Below are 16,904 nucleotides of genomic sequence, written 5' to 3'. Positions count from 1 at the left end.
CCAATTCACGAAGTCATCATACCCCACTTAAGGGGGTGTGGGGGACTGACTGAGAAGAATTGTTACACTCAGCCCAGGGACATGGGGTCACCAAAAAACTTAGACCTAATCGTAAGACTGCAGAATGTGTCCCCTCTTCCCCAAACTTACCACTACATTGCTAAAGGCCTACTTACCACAGGTCCTCTTAACCCAGTACAACATGTCCACCTTTCAACTAAAAATTACAAGGCACACAAAAAGGTAAAAACACAATTTGAAGAGACTGAAAAAAGCACCAGAACCAGAGTCGCATATGGCAGGAAAGTTAGAATTACTAGATTAGGACTTTTTGAAAATTATGATTAACGTTCTAAGAGCTTTAATTTAAAAAGTAAACGACATGCAAGAATCTTCACAAAACATTAACTCCAAATAAATCCTAGACCCAAATGTAAAATGCAAAACTATAAAACTCTTATAAGATAACATAGGAGAAAACGTAAATAACTTTTGGTATGGTAACTTTTGAGATATAATATCAAAGGCACTATCAATGAAAGAAATAATTGCTGATAAACAATAAATAAGTTGAATAAGTTTAACAAGTAAGTTGAATTTCATTAAAATCAAAAACTTCTGCTCTTCAAAAGACAATGTCAAGAGGATGAAAAAATCAGCCAGACTGGGAAAACACATTTGCACTCTTGGTGTTAGTTATATTGAGCTGGCCAGAAAGTTTGTTTAATTTTTTTCATAAGATGGCTCTAGTAGGGCTTAGTTGTCTTTAACCTCATTTGAAACAATTCTGTTAGATCATATTATGACAGCTATCACATCAGCTTGCACTAAAAAAATCTTAACAAAGTTGATGAATTTTTGCAGCCATTTTAGTATTGAATATGGAAGAAGATATGCAACATTTTCAACATATTATGCTTTATTATTTCAAGAAAGGTAAAAATGCAACAGAAACACTAAAAATAAAAAAAAAGATTATGCAGTATATAGAGAAGGTGCTGTGACTGACAAGGTAAAGCTAAAGGAGTTCATCATCACCAAGCCCTTATTATATGCAATGTTAAAGGGACTTATTTCAGAAAAAGATCAAAACTATGAACATTAAAATGGCAACAAATACATAACTGCCAACAATTGAATCTAAAAAACAAACTAAGCAAACAAGTGGAACAGATGTGGGGAACAATGGGATGGTGGCCAGTGTGGAGTAGTGTCTGGGGGAATGGGAGGAAAGGTACAGGGATTAAGAAGTACAAATTGGTAGTTAGAGAATAGGCAGGGGGATGTTAAGAGGAAGTATAGGAAATGGAGTTGCCAAAAAACTTACATGCATAACCCATGGACATGAACAAAAGAGGGGACCACTGGAGGGAGTGGAGGAGGCAAAGGGAAGGAAATCAGGACAACTGTAATTGCATAATCAATTTTTAAAAAGAATTTTTTTAAAAAGTGCTCTGTGAAGTTTCTTGGTACTTCTGACATTTGGGCCAAATGACTCTTTGCTGTGGGGCTGTCTTATGCATTGGAGGATGTACAGCAGCACCCCTGGACTCTGCCCACTAGAGGGCGATAGTGGGAGACAGCCGACATACTCAAAACACCCGAATCAGTAAAGTTACTGTTGAAAATGAAAAATGCGCCTTTGATTTCACAGAAAAAAACTAAAGAGACTTTTGACCAACCTAACATTTTCCATGGTCTTTGATATGCACCTACCACGGTAGGATAGTTCCACTGCCTTAAAAACCCTGTGTGCTACCTACTCATCCTTCCCTCCCCCCAACCGAATCTCTGACAGCCACTGATCTGTTTACTATCTCCATAGATTTACCTTTTACAGAACGCCATATACTTGGATTCTTACAGTTCGTTGTCTGGTCAGACTGGCTTTTTCCACTTAGTAATATGCATACGGTTCCTAAAACAGGTACTATCTGGTCCTTCACAGAAAGCTTGCCAACCTCTTTTTATGAGCACTGTGCAAAGCAGTTGTACACATTACCTCTTTCCATACATTAATCCAGTGAGGTAAAAAAAGATTATTATTATCCCTATTTTAATGAGGAGGAATCTAAGGCTTAACAGGGTTAAGTAATTTAGCCAAAATCACAGCCGGTCAAGCCAGGCTTCCGGCCCCAAACTCCTGGCTTCAGATGCTCTGACGTACCCAGCCCTACTGGGTGAGATCTAGGGCATACTAATGTCACTTAAGCAAAGAAATCTTCATGGTACAAAGGAGAACAGCAGAAGCCAATCTTAGGAGCAGAGGGACTCCCACACACCCTGGAGAGACACCTCCTGAATCCCATTATACAACTGATACCACAGTATTATCCTTTCCCACGATAAAGCCATGCATGCTTTTTTGCTCTTGACACTCAGTAGATCAAGCAAGAACCTCTCAGCAGACTGACCATCAGTTTACTGAACTTAGCATTTTGCCCTTGCTAACCTATTCTAATCCATAGTCATGGATTACCATGACCATGCTGACCTCCTCTCTAAGAGCAACCTAAGTCATTATCTCAGGGCACCTCAGTCCCTGAACTATATAGACTTCAGTGAACCAACCTTAGAACCTATCCACAAATGAACAGCAGTAACTCACTGGACAAAAACAAGCTCCATATTCTGAGAAACTAAGTATAACATTCATTAGAATTTAAAGTGCAACTATCTCCTAAGATAACAGGTTTTTTTTAACAGAAAACTTTTCACTATTTTAGTATCAAAGACCAAAGGCAACCTAAAAAGAATAAAAATCACTTTTGTTCGAAAGAATCCACTTAGGGTAAAAGTTTTCTTAAATTCTGAATACCAAAATGAAAAGGAACATTTGGCTTAGAGCCAAACCGGAACCCCCAGAACTCAGTAAGTGTGAAGGGGGCAGCTCCCTCCTTAGGCCCAATTGAGAGCCACAGACCACAAGAGTGTATATTAAAGGATCTCCTAATGTTCTATTCAGAAAGACTATTTAATGTTGTTTAACCCAGTATTTCTCAGACTTGTTTGTACAAGGTTTTTTTCCTCTCTCTCAAGAAACTGCATTACCACTGGAATAGTCTTGTCAACCAACAGTCCCTAAGTGTCTGCTCTATGTCAAGCACTCAACCTAAGGGCTGGAACTAGAATCCAGGGAGGATTCCTGTTAAACACATACTAGCAAATTCTTAACTAAATATCCATGCACTGTGAAAGAGATATGCAGGGGCTAGAGAGCACATTTTGGGAACTACTGTACAACAGAAGGACACTGGACAGGAAGTCAGAAAATTATCTGGCCCAAACTTGGACACCGTTTCCTTATGTAACCCCAAAGAGCCTCAGCAAGGGAATACTGCATGCAGGCTCGGCTACTCCCAACTAAGACACAAAGAGGTTGAACAAGATCAACTCTGAGGCTCCATCCATTTTGGAAAGTTCTATGTCATTATTTCAATATGAAATGAGAGAATGAGTAAGAAATTTCAATGTACTACTCAGACACTTCAAAAGACAAACTGATGGCTCAGATAATAAAACTAGACTGGAAAAATGTCTTCAGAATATATGTTCCGAATTTAAATTAGCTCTGAGTATTTTTCCTGAAGCAACAATGAAGCAGTAAAAGCTTTAGAGAGGAAATTAAGTGTGCCACGATTTGACCCCAGCTCCTTCTCCAGCCTGGGCACCTCCATCCTCCCACTCCCTTGCTCCAAAGTTCCCTCATTTTCCCCTGAAGCACCAATTCACCAGGATAATGGAGTCTTCTGGGCATAAAACATCAGAGAGCCTTTATTAACCAGGACTCTCAACATCAACTCAGTTCTATGGCCAGCTTCAAGGTCAAATCTTCTCTGAATCCCTCCCAACAAGCTCACTACCATCTTTTCAAAGGCCTGACCTATTTGACCAAGTCTTCCCTTGTGTCTTCACCAATCCTCAGACTGACTTCCAGCCAGCCTGGTGACAAGTTTCATTCCCACTCCAGCCTCCATCTCCTATAATAGAATAACAAGAATCCACGTGGCAGTATTGTTATGAGGTTCTAATGAATCACAATATGTAAAGTGCCCAGCATACAGCAGGTGCTTGTAGTCCAGACAGGCTACTGCTTTCCCTTTCTTCCTTGTGAACAGGAAACCAGGTGAAGAAACCATTCCTAGCCCTCAGAGCAGCCTGCAGAGGCCATGTGACACAGCTCTGCAATAAGATACAAGCCAAAGTTATTGAGCTGAGCTTAAAGAGGGGCAAACTCAGCAACATACACTCCTCTGCCATTCCCCATTTTTCTTGACTGACTCTCAGAGTGATCACATGGTTGCAGAAACTGTGTCCCTCACACCATGAGGGAAAGACCAAGAAAATGATATAGAACCCAGCTCTGACAACTATGAACCACACTAAACCCATGCCATCAGCAGCTGAGCTCTGTGGTTCTCATCCTGAGGTGGTGGTGGAGGACAGGGGACAGGGGGACACAGACACACAACTCTTCTACTTTCAGTTGCTCTCACAAGGACATTTTTACTCTGCATAACAAGCCAATGAGCCAGGTGCTGTTACCTCCATTTAGCAAATGAGGAAGCTGAATCACACAGAGGTTAAATAAGCCACCCAAGGTCACATCAAAAGAAGCTTGCAGAGCTGGGACCCTGTTCAAGGGTTCCGGAGTTCACATCCTTACTGTTATTCTCAGCCTCTCTCAGTCACAAACAAGGGCAGTACCTTCTTTTTCCTATTTCTACATAAATGAGGAAAGAGCTTTTTTCCATAAATGATGGAAAGAAAATTCCATCTGAATATACACAAAGAGTCTTGGCTCCACAAACTAGCAGACACCAAGGAAGAGAACTCTGCATCCACTCTAGCAAGAGCTGAGGTTACCTTGATGAAACAGGAATCGAATGTACAATTGGCAATAGAAAAAGAAAAACAAAAAACTGTATATATTAATTCTCTTAAGAACTTACAAAGTTAGAAATGAGGAAAACATAACGTGAAGCAAGAAATGACATAACAAGAAAAGTCTTTTAATTAGCAAATATAAGTGAATGACAAAGAAAACTTTCTTTTCCAGTGTCAAGCTAGTCAAAATGACCACCGAACACCCAGATTACGAAAACTCTTTAGCTGTAAGTTTTTATCCAGGTATTCTACTCTCAAAGAACTTTTTTTAAGATTTATTTTTAGAGAGAGGAGAAAGAAGTGAGAGACAGAAACTTCGATGGTTGAGAGAAGCATTGATGTGTGAGAGAAGCATCGACTGGTTGCCTCTCTCACACCCCCAACTGAGGACCTGGCCCACAACCTAGGCACATGTCCTCACTTGGAACCGAACCAGCAACCTTTTGGTTCGCAGGCCACATAATCTAGGGCTCCAAGAACTATTTTTAAAACTGAGGAAAGAACCTCCAGAAACATGAAGGTACATTTACATCTTTCGGCAGCAACTGTCAGGTCGCCTGCAGAAAACATTACATTTAGTAAATTCTTCACAATTTATCTCTCACACAGATTCAGCATCCAGAAATCGGAAACTAGGCCCAAGCCCACTTAGCAATACCTGTCATGTCCTTTCAGACAACTTCACTACCAAGGACCCTAGAATTAAATATAGGCAGAGGTTGTTTTCTCTATCTGCAGCGACATCTAGTGCTAAGAAACTAAAACACACCCTACTGCACATTTATTCCAATTATTACATAATCTGCATATTATAAAATAGGAATATGTAAACAATAAAATATGTCACTTTTCTAATCATTGGAACTGCAAAATGTCAACTGTCTCATAATCCAAAATTTAAAATATTTCGTAAGATTAACCCATTAGAAGATATACTTGTTTGGTTGAGGTAAAAAAATCATTTTGCTCTCCAATTTTTTTTGTTTGTTTTAAGCACAAACATATCTTTATTAACAGTAGACTGAGATATTACGAGATTCTGCAGACATTAAAATACTTCCCCTTAAATTTAACCAAAAAGCACTCTAGCTTAATAGAATCATAAATACAAGCCATTTATACAAAACTAACTTTCAAAATCTGTGAAGGAGACTAATTTAAATGTAGATGAAGCTCATTATTGAATGGTTTGCTGATTTAAGTATGCCATAGGCTAAATCTTATCTCCAAATTTTACATAGTAAAAGTATATTCTAAACAATGCAGGCTAGCCATAGTCTCTTCAAAATAAAGTACCATTTTGGTGCTAAGACTCTGGATGTTAGGAAACCATTTTAAAAGAGAAGTCAGGTAGAAAGAGCATTGGATTGGGAGTGAGAAAAACAGAATCCAGCCCCGATTCCACCTCTAGAGCTTTCAGTCCAAGTCATTTTATTTCTTTTCAATTTCCTCATTTAAAAAAAAGTGGGTTGGGACAAGGAAAGAGTTTAGCCAAAATTCTTGAGTCCCTTGTTCTAATAGTCTATGTGCTAAGAACAAATCAACTTCAAGATCTCTTTGAGCATCTTTTTTCATATTCCTTAGACCCACACAGCACTTTGAGGAAAAAAGTGCTAAGGAGAAGACTCAGGTAAGAAAGGAGACAGAACTGAAACCGTGTGAAGTACACGAAAACTTCTGTAAAATGTTTAACTAGATAACAACTCTTGGTCTGGATCAGACAAATTAAATCACATCCACCTTGATCTTGTACTTTCCAAACCTTAAGTATTATCTAAAGCCTTTTAATAAAGATGTTCGGAAATAATGTAATTTATCTAAGTAGTAGGCTTTGCTGCTAAACTAGGATATTCATGAACTTTCTGATTAGGAGAGGTTTTGCCACCAAAGTCAGTCTAGGTCTTTATTTTACAGGGAATGTTCATTGCAAAGGTTTTCTAAGATGAGAAAAGACACCTAAGTAATTTTAAATGTGCCTGGAGTTTTCTACTACCTTTTGACCTAGCTTTAAAAAAAGCAACTATAGCTTAGAACAGCTGGCAGGGGGCGGGAGTGGAGCCAGCAGAATGAGTAATCCAACTCAACAAAGAAATTAACTGAGGTTAAACTGAACCCAGAAGACCCACCAGATCTGGGTCAGCTCCAGATCACTGCACTGATATGCCGTGAGTATCTCAGAAAGTCCGCTTGGGCTTTTCGGAGAGCTGGTCACTGAGTGCACGTAGGCTCTCCAGAATGACCGGGTGGCCAGCTGCTGCATAAACAAGGAGAAGCGAGCCGGAGAAAGCTGCAGGAGCACCCCGTGACTGTGGACATTCAAACACTGGAACAGCTCACCTGTTGACAAGGTCTGAGGTGAAGTCACTTGGAGAATGAGCCTAATTAAAAATAATGGGAAATTTTTTATATCATCAAGAAATTCAAAATAGAACCACAATGTAATACCACTACACACCCAATGAAAATGGCTAAAATGAAAAAAAGACAGAAAACAGCACACATTAGTGAGGAAGAGCAGCCAGTGGGTCTCTCATCCACAGCAGGTAAAAGTGTAAACAGTTTACTTTGGAAAACTATTTTCCGTACCTACTAAAGCTGAATGCATACCTGCTGTATGGCCCAGCAATTCTACTCCTCAGTACAGACCCAACAGAAATGTGTACACAAATTCACAATGTGTACACACTGTTCTAGAATAGAAATAAATACAACTATGTGCAAAAGCATAGATGGATCTCACAAACACAATGAATAAAGTCAGTCATAAAAAATGCATTCTGTATAATTCTATAATGTATCAAGTTTAAAAGTAAAATAAACAGAGCTATGCCTTTAGCAATCAGGGAAGACATCTCCCTTAGAAGACAGAGTAGAAGGGGATAAAGCAGGGACCCCTCGGGGGCTGAAAAGGTGCTGTTTCTTCATCTGAATGGTTAGTTTGTGAATATTCATCAAGCAGTACCCTGATGATTTGTGTAATGTTCTGTATGTATGTAATACATAAATGCCATGACTGAGAACAGTCTCCTAAGACATTCAAGAGTGAAGAATGGTCACACACACACATACAAACAAAAAGTCCAGCAACAAGGGACAAAAAGAAAGTAGTCACTGAAGACCCCTGAAGACAGAGAAACAGGGTGGTCCCCACACCCAAGATGGGGGCCCAAGGAGATGATTCCATGCAGCTTCCTATGGAAGAAGCCAAGTCCTGCTCAAACAGAAGGAATCCTTAGAACTCACCTAGACCAGCCCACCCCATTTACTGTATTTTGCAGTATATAACTCGCACCCCACGTTTTTGTCCCAAACTTTCAGGAAAAATATCTTTTGTTTTAATTTTTTATTCAATTTTGTATTTATTTATATTTAGAAACAAAACCAATTATTATATTCCAGGGTATTATTTTGCATATGGATATCATTATTGCTTTCTAGAGTTATATTTTAATGCATAATAATGAATAAAAGAATTAAAAACATTTATGTAGGTACAGAGTTGGTACCACCAATGTATAATGCACAATCTTATTTTTCACTCAAAAATTTGGGCAAAAAGGTGAATGTTTTACATGGCAAAATATGGTACGACTGAAAAAACCTGAGACAGAGAGAGTGGGTATAACTTACTCAAAGTCACACAGCTAGCTAGGGATAAATCCAAGTGTAAACGCCACATCATCTCAGTTAATATGACTTAAATAATTATTACAAAATCAAGTTATTTCAAAAGAACGAATTATATAACCAACCCAAATGGGAGCAAACTAAAGACAAAAACAAGATTTTGCCCACTTCATTAAGTGACACAGGCAGTGGAAAGGTGACGCGATGCACACCATGTTCACAGAGAGAAGGGACACCTCAGGGAGAGGAAAGGGGAATCTGGGAGCAATCTGGGAACACAGCACACTGCAGATGAAATGTAACAAACTATCACTGTATCTCCGTATTCCCCTTCTTCAAATGCAGCACTCAATAATTCCTTGCACGTCTGGACCACTTTTCCTTGCCAAACAGCACATTTTAGATCTCTGTTTTATAAATAAACATCACTGTAGTAAAGGGCAATAGAACAATTACATAAAAGCAAGTCTTGTATGAAGTAAAATATTACCTATAAAGACAGACAAGTACACACAGCTGGTTAGATACATTTGAAAAATAAAATCTGAAATGTGTCCAGAGAAGTCATTATTATAAAAACAAATGCTAGTAACATATTAGGAAAAAAATCATATCCAAGGAAATAACCATGACTCTGCTTAAGAAAAAGACTAGAGGCAAGCCAAAGCAAGAGATGACTGAGCCCAACCCTTGGTGGAAATTTAAAAATCAGAATCATTATTAAAGAAAGCATTGCCAAACACAAAAAGGAAATTTGAGCCTTTATTTCAGAAAAAGCAAATCTTGCCTTGACGTTTACAGAAATAACGGAACAGATGGTGCTTGAACAGTGGCCATCATCAATTTTGGCTTTTAAAATACTAACGAACTACCAGATTCACTGCACATCACAGTCACTTTTTAAGACCACTTTTTGCATGAATCTTGGTGAGATGAAAGGCAAAAAAGACAAAGGTCAGAAAAAGAGAAAATAAAAGCCAATGCACTTGAACATGAAAAAAAAAAAGCAAGGTCCGTTTCAAACAATTAACTAGACAAAATTGTGGGGTCGTGAGCCCAGACCACCAGACAAAATTTGAATTCTGACCTCGCCTCTTTCTTCCTTAACTGTGTGCCCTGCTGGCCTCAGTTTCCTTGTCTGTAAAGTAAAAATTATATATATATATACACACACATATACATATACTCACAAACACACACACACACACACACATATATATCCCAAGACTGCTGAATGAGTTAATTAATACATATAATACTCAAATCTGTACAGTACACCTGGCTACTGAACACCTAAAAAGTGGCAAATGCAATGGGAAACTGAGCTTTTAACTTTATTGATTTAAATATTTAAACTACACTCAAGTTACTGGAAAACTTCTAAATATATTTGGAACAAACACAACTAGTATGAGAATCTACTTTTCAACTGTGGATTTTATAAAATCAAAATAAAGACCAAGTGTACCTGATGCAAACTGATCATCTAGTTGAGATGCATGCTAAAAGTAAACTTCATACCATGTCTAATACTTTTTAAGAAAAAAATTATAAAACATCTCATTAACAATTTGGTATTGATTATATATCAAAATCATATTTTTTACATAGTGAGTTAAATAAAATGTACTGTTAAAATTAATTCTGTTATTTCTTTTTAGTTTTTTAATGTGGTTACTAGAAAGTTTTAAATCCCATATTTGGTTTACATTACATTTCTATTAAACAGTGCTGACTCAAAACAATGACCAGCACATAGTAGGAGTGCAATAAATATTATCCATTACTGTCCCTATTCATATAATTATTATTGATTGTGGAATACAAAGCAGTCAGGGGGGTCTAAAAGCAATTAAAACATGCCTCTGGACCTCCAAATTTAGGAAAGGAAAACCAGACAGACCATAACAGTTTTATAGGGCACAAATTATTAAATATCTTGCTATGGAAAGAAAAAGAGCACTTACAGGAAAAATGTCACAAAGAATATATTAAACTTACTGAAACCTTTGACACCGCCATTCTAAAAACCTACAGAAATAAGAATTTATTTGTGTTATCCAATTAGACTAGATCCGGATGAAAATAGAAAAGAAATATTACATAGACTGAAGGCAAACTGCAGCTGTTTGTGGATGGGCAGTTTTCATGCTGCTGAGTCCAGACCTGATCCACCGAGGGGGAATCTCACCTTGCTCCCTTGGTCCAGCTCACACTGACAGCCAGCTGGGTAGGGAGTTTGTTTGGATCAGGAATACTATGGTCATAAAGAGGTGGCAGACATATGCAGGAGAAAAGTAAGTCAGGCAAACCCTTATCAGGATGAGAGCCTGAAAAGGGGGCCTAGTGAATGCACTCACCCAACAAAACAGGTTCAACAATCTTCATAGAAGCATATTCATAATACAAATGGAGATAACCAACAGCAGAATGGATAAGGAGAGTGTGGTATCATCACATAAACAAGAAACTACTGCTAAACACAGCATAGGTGAATCTTAGATACATGATGCACAAAAAAAGACAAACACAAAAATAAAATATACTGCATGATTCCATTGGTACGAAGTTCAGGAAAAGGCAAAACTCATCCATGTAATAGATGCCAGAGCAGTGTTTACTTCTGGGAGAGGCAGACAGGAAGTAACTGCCTGAAGAGGCACAACAGGTCCCCTTGGGAAGCAGGAAATATTCATGGTTTGATCTGTGGGTTACATGTGTGTATACACAGGTAAAAACTGACGAATACACTTCAGATTTGCCCTTGTTTATATATGTTCACTGAGCTGCACACTTTATATTTGCACAGTTAGTGTACTATGAACTTCAATTTAAAAATTTTCAAATTGTGTTTTAAAAGGTCCTATAACAAAACACTCTATTTTACAAAAAAATATGAGTATATTCAGCTAAAATTTCTTTTCAAATGCTATCACTCAATGTCTCCAAGTGCTTGCATAAATATACAATTTGGGGACTATAGAACGCTGCAAGAAGTTATGTGCACCATTTCTGTTTGTTTGTTGTTTGTTTCTGGGAGCATATGACCACGCAATAAAATGTCAAGGTAGGTTTTTGGGGATGATGTTCCACATGCTCTAGAGCTGTGGGTTCCAACTCTTGTGAGGTTCAGGGTACTTATTCAAAAACAGAGATTCAGGGGTACCAACCTAATAATTCTCCTTCCATGAGGCTGCAGAGGCCACAAAATGGTCTTTTCTAAAAAGTTCCCAAGTGATTCTGAGTGGAAACCACTTCTATAAGGATAGCCAGCTTCTATGCCTTACAGAAGAATAACAGATATTTAAGAGATTTTGGATGAGAAACTGGACTTAGCATCACAAAGAAGTGTCATAGCAAGTTCTGTTGCTTGATTTCAGTCCAATCTGCTGGAAATACAAGTATAATTTTTACTTTAAGGCAAGGAAAAAAGGCTGAAATATAATACATTCATATATAGTGCACTGGACCTAGAGGAAAATAACCATCTTTGGTGATATCTGTGGTATCAAGGAGAAAACACGGCTACTTCAAACTAACTCCTCTAATCAATGAGACAGACAGCTTCCTCCAGAAAGCTGTCTTCAGCAGATAAAGCTGCTATAAAGCATTGCCTAAGATGTTAGAAATTTATAGCCATCTCCCCCCCTTGCAAATATCAGAATACCTTGGTAATAAGTATCCCCATGCAATATTTTTGTGGATATTTCTTTTACAACAGATACCCACTTTCTAATTATATTCTTACAGATAAATTCTTCTTAAAATTATCACTTTTGCTAAGAGACTTCGAACTCTTGTTTTCTGGAGTTAAGAGAAACTACTGTTACCCTTAAATAATACAAAGGTGAAATCAACCAGGATGCTAACAAAAAGTATTTTCAGACCTGCTGTTGTGTTACAATGGAGGGCAATGCCAAACTCATTGCTCATAGTAACTGTTGCTAGGTAGACTGGGCTGGGCAACTCTTAAACTAAAGGGGTCAACTGGAAATTCAGCCAAATTCAAAACTACACAAAAAGCTGGAGAAGAGAACACACCACATTTACAGTGAATTTTAAAATATAATGAATTTTAAAGGAGAAAAGGAAAAAGCATTTACATACTTAGAATTCATTGTGTGCTATCTTTCGATTCTAACACCAGAAAGAGCAGTTTCGCCTGTATAGAATGTTCACACAACACTATAGATATTTAACTAGACCTTTTACAAAATTTTCCAACTGAATATAAGAATTCTGAGTCATAAAGGAAATATTCAAAAACATTTTCTCTTAAATAAAAGAATGCTCCAATTAATTTGCATTTCCTGTTTGCCTTGAATATATCTTATACTATGGCAAGTGACCAGGTTCCATGTCTGGGTGGAAATGTCAATGTCTCCAGGATTCGCCTGCTTGCCCTCAACCCTAAAGCACACACTGGCTGTGGCAAATGGGCCAGACCTCACCCAACTCAAAAGGCAGGCCCTGGTTTGTTTCAACATATTAGGGTAATCTACTTCCTATCAAAATCACTGATTTAGATAACCCAATGACTAGTTTAGGCTACTTAGCACAGGGCCTGAGGGATTGGTTCAAAAATGCACCAATCAGTGAAAACCTGAGAATTTTGCTGAGGACTGAAACACAGGCTCTTTGAATTTAGATGGTGAAGGGAAGCAGTCTGCCACTCGAAATGTATTCCAGAGTTTGCCTTTTGAGTTACTGATTTTAACCTAGTTATTAAGGAACAGAAAACTTAGAAAAAACTTTTGACCCTCCCCCTTTACCTGCTAAAGGAATTTAGATAGAGGACCTGCTCCAGGACAGGAGATATCACAGATAATTCCAAGTTTAATACAAACTACAGTGTGGACAGAGGAACCTAGCAAAGCCCATTTGTGCAAAGTCCCTTCTATGTCCCATTATTAAAGATGGCCCGACATATGTCTATTTACCAAACATTTGCTTTTCTGTCTCCATGTAAATCACCTTCTTGCCCTCTGAAGCCCTAAAACACACCCCTGCCCCTTCTCCTTAGCTCCAGAGGGCATGTAAGCCTCAACTGCTCCCTGAGTCATATCTTATGGCACATCCAAATGTATATCTATAAAATAAACTTTGGACATTTTTCCTGTTAATCTGCCTGATGTTAATTTGATTATTAGCCCAGCTAGAAGAATTTAGAAGGTGGGAGGAACATTATTTTTTGCACCCCACAATGGTGTGATAGGTAAATATTAACAATATCTGCTTCTTTCACTTTGCCATTCTGAAAGCAGAATGCCTGAAGATGAAGTCAATATAGCACAAAGACAAAACCAAGAACAATCCCAGGGAACCAGAACCAGAACCAGTGTCCTGGTGAAACCATGCCCAAGTCCCACCACACCTCCATTCCATTACTCCTCTGTGAGCTACTAAACCCCTTTACCATTTAATCCAGCTTGGAATTGGGTTTACTTGAAATTAACAAACAAATATAAAATGCTATGTGATAAAATCTCTTAGAAGTAATGACATGTTGTAACTGCATAAACCTATACTTTTTTAAAAGAGATTCATATACATATTTTCTGGATTCTTCTGCCCAATTGGCAAAACACATATTAGTGCCTACCCAGTTTTACATGTAAGAGGATAGATTCAGAGAAAACAAAATTAGGTCTCTTAATGTGTGGAATCTTAAAAAAACAAAACAAGTTTAAAAAAAAACCCTGAGCTCATAAATATGTCCTAAGAAACATCTAAACCTGGAGAATTTTTATGAGTTTATTTGAGCCAAATTGACAACATATGCCAGGAGCAAGATATCAAATGCTCTGGAGAATAACAGAAGCTTCTTTTGAAGCTTCTTTTATGTCTTGAATTAAGAAAAAGTAAGGAAGATTACACGGAGGTGGGAAAAAGCAAAGCAGAGAGTAGCAGATGACAGAGTACTTAACATTATGTGCTCTCTTGGGGTAGTCACAGCTTATTGCAAAGGTGTGTTAATATGCACAGACATAACGAAGAGTTTGCTTGAGGCAAATATAAGCCTTTACCAAGGAAAGAAGACCCATGCCTGGGGTGTGACTATTCACCACGACCTGCCCAAGTAGAAATTTATAATCAGATCACCATGTGAGATTACTCTCCACACAACCCTTTTTTTAATTCACAGGCACAGAAAATAGATTAGCGATTGTCAGAGGCAGGGGTGAAATGGAGGAAGTTGGTCGAACTTATGAAATTCAAGTTTTGCCCTGCCCGGGTGGCTCAGTTGGCCGGGGCATCGTCCTGTACACCAAAAGGTCGCAGGCTTACTCTCCGGTCAGGCCACATACCTTGGGTGTGCATTCCATCCCTGATCAAGGAGCATATGGGAGTCAACCAATTAATGTTTCTCTCTCTCTCTTTCTCCCTCCCTCTCTCTCCAAAATCAATAAACATATCTTCAAGTGAGGATTAAAGTTTTTTTGAAGGTACAAAATTCAAGTTTTAAAATAAATAACTCATAGGCATATAATGTAAAGTATAGTGACTATAGTTAATATTGCATGGGATAAGTTGCTAAGAAAGTAGATGTAAAAAGTTCTCATTACTTGCCCTAGCTGGTGTGGCTCAGTGGACTGAGTGCTAGCCTGTGAACCAAAAGGTTGCAGGTTGGATTCCCAGTCAGGGCACATGCCTGGGTTGCAGGCTAGGTCCCTAGTTGGGGGCATTTGAGAAGCAACCTATGGATGTTCCTGTTGTACATCGATGTTTCTCTCCTTCCCTCCCTTCCCCTCACTCTAAAATAAATAAAATCTTTTTTTAAAAAGGTCTCATTATAAGAAAACAATTTGCAACTATGTATGGTGAAGGATGTTAACTAGATGTACTGTGGTCAACATTTTGCAGTATATACTGTGGACAAAAAAGGGGCCACATACTAAACTTGACAAGCTCAGGGGAGGCCCGTATGGAGGTCTTACAAACTCAGAGACAGAAAGTAACCACATAGGTGGTCTGAAGTTACAACTTTATAATTAAAAGTGAGTCATGGTGGATAGTCCTGTCCCAAGCCTGCACCTTCCTTGAAAAGGTCACTCTTTACCTAAACAGAGCCTGTCTATTGCCTCTCTGCATCTCAGATAACATACTTTTGGAAGGTCTGAGTAATCCCTTTTCCCAGACCCCTCAGGTCACAATCTTCTACCAGGGCTCCAGACCAGGGAACCCTTCATTGTTATCTTATTCCCTCAATGAATTCCATCTCTATGTGCTATAAATAAGCTGTCCCATACCTACCAATGTAAAAGAAGTACTTGTCTCTTCATTTTCCTCTTTATCCAATCCCAGATGTTGCCCTGCTTTGCTTTCTCCCACCTCACTAATCTATCACTGATGAACTTCATGTAACCCTCTTTATTCCTCCTCCTTTGATCGTAATGTATAAAATAAGGTGCAAAACTGCCACTCTCTGGAGCATTTTCTCAGTCCATTAAGATTTTGCTCTCTAGCAACTGACGTCAGTTCAGCTCAAATAAATTCATAAAAATTCTTACAGACTGGGATATTTCTGACATTGATGATACAAGTATCAGATCACTGAGTTGTATACCAAAAACTAATATAATGTTATATGTCAATTATAGCTCAATTAAAAATTAAGAAATAAACATTACTGTAATGCTTAAAACCCTGACTATGTGCTGGACACAGGTTTAAAATACTTTACAGGTGCTCATTTCTCACCTTGGATGATAATATTATTTTCTGCATCTCACTGCAAGGTTCTGAGAAACAAAAAGGTCAATGTGACCAAGGTGAGAGTAATGCACAGACAAAAGTCATAGGCTAGGCAGGCAAAAACCATCTCCTGGCTCCCAAGCTCACTCCACCACCCACTCCTCTCCAAACTCACAACTCTTACAACTCATCCAAGGTGAGTTAAATGTGTTTCTGGGTGACATGAACAATTAACTGACTGCACCATGAAAAGGTCACTTTTTAAGCTTCTCTGACAATGAACCCCAGTTCCTACAGTTTAGCATATCCAGTGAATCGAGTGTACATAAAGCAAACTTTCTTATGACCAGGCAATCTTTCCCTCCCTGACTGTAGCAATAAATACACAGTAAGAGCCATTGGTGCACATGCCTCACTGCAGAAGATCAGAAGGAAAATCCCATATGCGTTCAAAATAATTTATTGCATGGCACTAACATTTAGCAGGGTGCATTTGACTTCTTTCTGAGCCTTTTGCCCCAGAAACATTATTCAAACAAAAAGAACCAACATATACTTGCAATGTCTTTATTTATGAGCAATTCCCTCAAAATGAAACCTGCCATGGAAAACATGGTAGGCTTGGCATTATTAACACCATCAGCGCCGTTTTTGTGAATGGTTTGCTTAGCCTCCAACCCCGCCAGCTCTTCAGT

General features: G+C 38.4%; 1 protein-coding gene across 6 annotated transcripts in view; it reads right to left on the bottom strand.

Annotated features, from left to right (window-relative positions):
• KIF16B (kinesin family member 16B) overlaps positions 1–16,904 on the bottom strand; it is a 317,135-nt gene that overhangs the window by 214,325 nt on the left and 85,906 nt on the right. The gene's annotated exons all lie outside the window — the stretch shown is intronic.

The sequence above is a fragment of the Artibeus jamaicensis genome, unplaced genomic scaffold (genome assembly GCF_021234435.1).
Source record: "Artibeus jamaicensis isolate MK-2021 breed Jamaican fruit bat unplaced genomic scaffold, CSHL_Jam_final contig_685, whole genome shotgun sequence".
NCBI lineage: Eukaryota > Metazoa > Chordata > Mammalia > Chiroptera > Phyllostomidae > Artibeus > Artibeus jamaicensis.
Note: the sequence above shows the minus strand (reverse complement) of the source record. Positions and strands in the feature narration are given on the sequence as shown.